Source organism: Cryptomeria japonica, chromosome 8 (assembly GCF_030272615.1).
Source record: "Cryptomeria japonica chromosome 8, Sugi_1.0, whole genome shotgun sequence".
Lineage (NCBI taxonomy): Eukaryota > Viridiplantae > Streptophyta > Pinopsida > Cupressales > Cupressaceae > Cryptomeria > Cryptomeria japonica.
In genome coordinates, this window is record NC_081412.1 from 453,507,629 (window position 1) to 453,514,982 (window position 7,354).

The following is a 7,354-nucleotide window of genomic DNA, read 5'->3' on the forward strand; positions in this document are numbered from 1 at the left end:
AAAGACTATTTGGATCTATTGTTCAAATCCAACCTCACAAAAATAATAAAATGATCTTACAATATTTGTAAGCACCAACCCATCGGAGACACCAATCCCCACTTATAGAATTTTCAAACACTAACCTACCAAAGACACCAAACCCCAAAACTGAGTACCAAGTCAATAAGAGATACCAATCTCTTTTTAAAAGGAGACACCAACCTCTTTAACAAAAGTGCACCTTCTCTATGTTGCTTCAACTATTAATGCACAACAAAATATTATCCACAAATATGCTTCAATTTTGATATCCCTTCCTCTATTTCACATTAATTTTGCTTTCCTTTGTTATTCAGGTGATTTTTCATTTTTCTCACACAACTATCACACACAAGATTATATAAACTCTTGTTCATTATGTATCTACCAAGTTGTACTATGCTAGTCAACTCACCTTGTTGCATATGTTGTTGTCTGGCTTAAGGAGTTAGGAATCACGTTTAAGAACTGGGTCTAGTTTCAAGCATGCAACAACATGTATAAGACATGAAATAAAAACAAAATATGTTTGGTTTCAGGAACATCTTGTATAAGAACTAGGTATGGTTTCAAGAATATGTACCTCATATAAGACATATTAAAAGGTTGTCTGGTTTCGGGAATGAAGCATCTCGTATAAGAACTAGTTATGGTTTCAAGAATGTACACCCCACATAAGACATGCAAAATAAAAAATAATATAGTACAAAGAGGGTGTTATGTATGTCCCTCCTTAATATGTCAACATAAAGGTATGTTGATGTCTTAAGGAATCTAGAAACAAGCATACACACCTTCAACACCAAGGAGATGTCATTTAGGCAACAATGTATGTAAATCCAAGCTAAATAGATAGGACTCTTAGAAGCAAGGAAAAGATAGTTGTAAAAGAGATATCTTGCAACAAGTGTAAAGGGAATCCTTTGCAGGAGGAGGAAGAGATCTTTTCTCAAATACATCTACCTCCAAGAGGAAACTTTGAACAAAAATAACATCGACTAGAAGAAAGGAAGGGGAACAAGAATTCATACTTTCCTTCTATTACTAGGAAAAAGCGATTTTTTTATGAAGGATAACACACTTGCGACCCAAAGTGAGGGGTTTGTTATAATAGATATACATTTCCAAGCGAGGAAGATGTTGTACACAAGGATATACACCTCTTTCATAAGAGAGAATCCTTGAGCAATCAATAGCTTCACACAAGAAATAACATCGTATCTGTAAACACTAAAAAATGGTTAACGCCTGCATCATTGCATGTTAACATGTTCGTGATACCTTCTTTTAGGTTTTCACACTTACTAACACTTCCTCTATGTTGAACATTCAATCTTTTTCATTTGTCAACATCATGTCATTCTCCTACTTTCTCTTCCTATTTAATCATATTGAGTCGTTTCAATTTGGAGCTTATTGATGTCGATCTCAATTGTCATTTCATGATCATGGTTAGTTATCAATGCCATTTAATCATCCTTTTAACCCTAATCAATGTCGATTATCATCAACCTCAATCGATTCCAATCAATTCTCAATGTCCTATCATCAATCATTATCAATTAGTTGTCCTTTATCAATCTTTTATCAATCATCAATCAATTTTCCATCAATAATTTATCTTTGTCAATTGTCCTTGTCATTTCAATCATTATGATCGAATAAATTTTAGTTGATTTGTCATTCATTATATCAATCAATCAATTCAATCATTAAATCCTTATTTTAATCATGTTAATTGTTTCATGACATCATCTTGACTTATGTCTCTCTCCTAGGGTTAAATAATTCTTTAATTATTAATCCCTTACTAACATCTTTCTGTAGGCTAAATGAATTTATTTAATTTATCCTACCTCTTGTGTCATAATTAAATATTTTATTTAGTTAGCTAATCTCCCTTTTGTGGGCTAATTAATAAATAAAAATTTATTAATTATTCCCACATTTTTGTCTCCCTAGATTCTCTCTTAATTTGTCATCCCTAACTTCTCCCACCAATTTCTCCACTAACTTTGCTCCCATAATTTACTCAAATAAATTAGCTATATTTGCTCCAAATTTGTTATAATCGTGAAGCTACAATTGTTCCCAATTTGTCATAATTATGAACCTTTAATTTCTATTCAATTTGTCATAATCATGTATATCAATTTTTTTATTTTCGAATCAACCTTGCCTTTGTCACATTCCTTGATTTTCTCATGTCATTTGATGAAGAATTTCTCTATAAATGGAGCTCATTTTTCAGTGTATGTGTTGGAAAAATGGTGTCTCAACCTTGTATTTACATGAGGTTACTATTTATAGTAAGTTTACGTTTGAGCACGAAATGGTATGAAATTCTCCCTAAAGTTTCAAATTGGCTAAATAAGCATGTCAATAAATTTTCATTGCAAGATCACAGCTAGTTTTTAAGATATTAAAGTTTCAATTTTTTGAAGGGTGTGATGAAAGGTTTAAATTTAACTTTGAGGACTTTAGACCTTTTGAAACACCTTGAAAAGTGGGTGTAACCAACATAGTGAGTTACAAGGTGATAGAGTACTTCACTAGCTTTCTAGCGCTTCAAATGGTTGATCAATTGGATACACAGTTCACAAGTTATGGTCTTTGAAAGTTTGGACTCTTGAAATAGGAAATATAAAATGCATCGGACACATAAATGAGTTGTAAAAATGAGGAACGCATGTTGATGTGTGTTTTGACACATCATAAGGCATCTAGAATGGAGATAAGGTCAGCTCTCTTTATTGGGTGGTTTTAGCCCATGGTTTTATAATATTGTTTGACGGTTTCTTGTATTGTATCTTATATATATGAGGTGTGTGAGATAGATGTTGTGTGTAAGAGTCTTATGGCTATTGAATTACCTTTGAATCTCTGATTAGTGGTACTCCTATGAAGAGGTTTCTCTACAAGTATATTGTAATCTATTGTTGATTGTTGAGTAATATATTGAGTTGTTTTTGGAGTGTGGTTTTTTTCTCCCGAAGGGTTTTCCGTATGTAAATCACCGTGTTGTTGTGTTGTGGTATACATGATATTATGTTTATTTCCATTGTTTTCATCTTTCATAACGATTTGTAAAAGTTTTGTATTACCCTCCCCTCAAAGTTAGTGTAGGAAGTTGTTCCACTACTTAACTTCCTTGCAAGTGGTATCAAAGCATGATCACCTTTGGTTTAAATTGTTTTTTGAACCAATCTAGATTTGAGTAGGAGCTTATGCAAAAGAAACTTTTTTATCTTTGTAGAAATTTTTAGATGGAAAATTCGTCAGGGAGAATAGAGTGGAGAAATTTAATGGAAGTAATTTTGAGATGTGGAAGCTAAAGATGGAAGATTTGCTAATAGATTGAGATCTATGGGATGCTATTGATGTGAATGTCTCAAGACCTATAGATCCTACTATGACTGCTCAGTATGATGTTATAGATCGAAAATCTAAGGGTATGGTTAGATTGTGCTTGGCAGACTCTGTTAATCTGAACAATGTCCACGAAGAGAACTCTACATAGAAGCTATGGACTAAGCTTGGTGAAATGTATCAAGTAAAATCTTTATTGAATCAGGTTTTCTTGAGGAAGAAATTATATTCCTTGAGAATGAAAGAGGTGTTGGCATATGCACATTCCAATGAGACATTGTAGGTGATTGAAGGTTTTGTCATTGATGGAAACCTTACAATCCTATGGCACCGGCAAGGCATTACACCGAAACTAACAAGATCAGACTCTGCACCGGCACTCAAACCACCGGCACTGGCAGAGAAAGGAAGCATACTGGCACAGAGATTGATAGGATTTTTGTTATATTATATTTTTTTTATTATTGTAAAATCTTTGTAAGCCGACTTGGCATCATTGTAAAATGACTCTTATATAAGAGAGATCATTGTAGAACATTTGTAAGAGATATAGAAGATTGTTTTTAGGTGAAATAAGGAAGACCTATTATGCAAATTATAGGTTAAGGGTTTATGTAAGAAGCATAGCAGAAACCGGTACTGGATCTGGCATTATAGATGCTATTCTAAAGCAGTACAAGATACTGGAATTATATAATCCATCATTGTAAGTCAGTGAGACTTCCCATTTTATATTTGAGCAGTGAGCTCTAGGCAGTTGGCCTTCCTGCATGTGCAGGCCCCTCTTGTAGCAATAATATTCTCTTATTGGCCAGTAAGTGAATATTGTGGGTCACAAATCCCACTGAGGTTTTTCCCACACTGGGTTTCCTCGTTAAATCCTTGTGTCATGGTGTGCTTTTCATGTGGATGCTTTTAATTCTGTTTATTGCATTATTTCTTGCATACTGGTACACTGTTATAATATGTTCTACATATTTTGAGTTAAGAAATTCAATTCACTGGTTAGATACTGATTCACCCCCCCCCCCCCCCTCTCAGTATCTGTGGGAATCTTAACAATTGGTATCAGAGCTTGGTCCTTTATTTTCAGAAGCCTAACAACTTGAGGAAGATTTTGACACTGGTAGAGATGGAAAATCTGATGAAACAACTTGAAGGAGCTGTCTCAGACTATGATACAGAGAAATTGAAAAACATCAAACTAGATGATGATCTAAAGGCTGCTCAGGATATCATTCAAGCACTTCAAGAGAATCTTACTATTGCAAGAAATGAGAGGAGAACTTTGTGAAAAGATGCAAAATGAGAATGATGAAAAGGAATCACTTAATGATATGATAAACAAGTTGAAACAAGAAAACATGACAACAAAGAATGAGATGCAGGATATGACTATGAGATTTTGTAAAGAAATTGAAGATAGAAAGAAGAATGAAGAAGATTTGACTAGAAGACTAAGTGATGCAGCAAATGAGAACACAAGACTTAGCTATGAAAATGATTTGTTGAAGACAGATCTGATGCACACTCAGAATGACTCCAATGAACTGATGAGGCAAAAAGAAGTCTTAGAAAGAGAACTAGATACTGCAAATCAACATAAAGAAAAATTCAAGAAAAGCTCAGAGGAACTTGGCAACTTGCTGAAGAATCAAAAACCTAAAGGTGACACTTCTAGAATTGGCTTTGAAGTTGGTGAAAGCTCTGGTACTGCAAACACTCAAGATCAGAGCAAACTAGTAAGGCAACCTAATGCTTATAAATTCAATGAAAAATGCTTTAACTGTAATAAGTATTCTCATAGAGAAAATGAATGTAGATCTAGAAATTATTAGAATATCAATGCACCCATCGGTCAATGTTCAAAATGCAACAAAGTTGGTCACAACTCTGAAAATTGCAAAATGAATGTGAGATGTTATGTTTGTGGAAGATTTGGACATTTATCTAATCAATGCAGAACACAAACCGGCATAGGTTATGGAAAGGCTATTCAGAAAAATAATGTGACTTGTTATGCATGTAACAAGATTGGGCATATTGCAAGATTCTATAGAAGTAAAGGATCACCAACAGACAACAAAGGTCCCAATTTGAAAGGAAAAGAAAAAGTTGAAGAGGTTAAGCAAGAATTCTCAAAATAATGGATTAGAAAAACAGACCTAAATATTGTTGAGAATACTCCTCCACTGGTAGAACCAGTCATCACTCCATCGGTAGGACAGAGTAGTGCTTCACCAGCGGGACATACTCCACCGGTAGGAAACTCTTCATCAAATTGAAGAAAATTTTCTTGAGGGTTTGGCAATCAATGAGACATATTCTATAATTCCCTTGGTTAATGGTGAGAAGTTGGAAATTACTTCTATACCCACAGACAATGTTAAGTGACTACTTAACCAGCATACATTAAATGTGGTAGTTGGCAATTCGACATTATAAATTAATGTTTTTGGCTCCATTTCACTTCACCGAGCATTCAAACATTTGAAGAGCACGAAATCTCCAGAGCTAAGGCATTTCGAGCAAAGAGGCAAAGCACTTCAGAAATCAATCCATCCAAAGGAAGAAAAAGGTATTTATCATGGCATCCTTCTCTGCACCTAAATTCATAGCAAACCCTATAGTAGTCAAGGTTATAAAACACCCTAGGCCTGTATTTCAACTAGTTCCCAAGGTAGCTAAGAAAGATGACAATGTAGGTGCTTTTTCCCAAATTCCAAAAGGAGTTGTTTTTGCAGAAGATCCCAGAATATACATCCATTGCAACATAGAGGAATTAGGAGATGAAGAAATTAAAAACATGTATAAAACTTTTATATGTGACAATTCTGGAAATATAAAACCTGAACATAAAGTTGTTGAAACCCTAGGATTCATTGAAATCCTCTACATTCCTGAATTTCCCAAGGAAGTGATTAGGATAGTTTTAAGCAGGGTACATGGTTCATTCTTTTGGCTTGATTCGATTCACAAAATTACAAAGGAAGTTGTGAAAGCAATAACAGGGTTACCTTCCACTGGTAACAGACCATACATGACTAAGAAGGTCTCCAATGACCTAGTAATGAACTTAACTGGTGCAACATCAGACAGAAGGTCTCTGAGGGCTAATGATGTGACCAATATAAATGTGAGATTTGTTAGCATGATTTTAGGGTACAAATCAAATCATGCAAACAGACTTAACTTAGTTTCCAGTTTATGCATTAAGAGTGCTTATGATATGGTTAAAGGCAATGTAAAAATTGATGTATGTGAATGGTTAAAAGATGAGTTGGTTGATAACTTAGGCGAAATCAAGAAGGATAAGAAAGGAACTTTTAGATTTGGAAATCTACTTGTATGCTTGATGCTACACATAACTAAATAGGTTCTTGGTATTGGCCATAAGAACCTTGGATTTGATATACCGGTAGGAAAACAGTTAACAGACCTATTCAACAATATGGGTGAAAACAAAGAAAAGAATATTCATGACCACTTTCAAGCACTAAAGGTTAGGATGAATAAAAGGATCAGACTATCACAGGAAATTGTTAACAAATACAAGGATGATATATGTTTTGTAATAAAAAAGGATGAGATCTGGATGGAAGTAGTCGTCCCTAGAACAATTTGGGTAACAAAGATGGGTTATGAAACCGATGATCATATTATTGAGACTTATGCTAAAGCACTTCTGGAAGCACCAAATGAACCTAAGGAAGAAGTATTTGGTAGTGTTGAGACTATAGAAAATCAAATTCAATCTAAGAAGAGAGTGAAAAAGGTTGAAGCAGTTGTGAGAAGAGGTTCTAGAAAGGCTAAGGCTATTAAAGAAGATATACTAAAACAAACTGATATCACTGAGGATAAGTTAGGAACTCTACAGCCTGAGACTCACATATCACCGGTAGCTACTTCTTCGGAGAGTGACATGCCTGCAAATTTCAAAAAAGTTGTAAGGAAAAGGGATCCT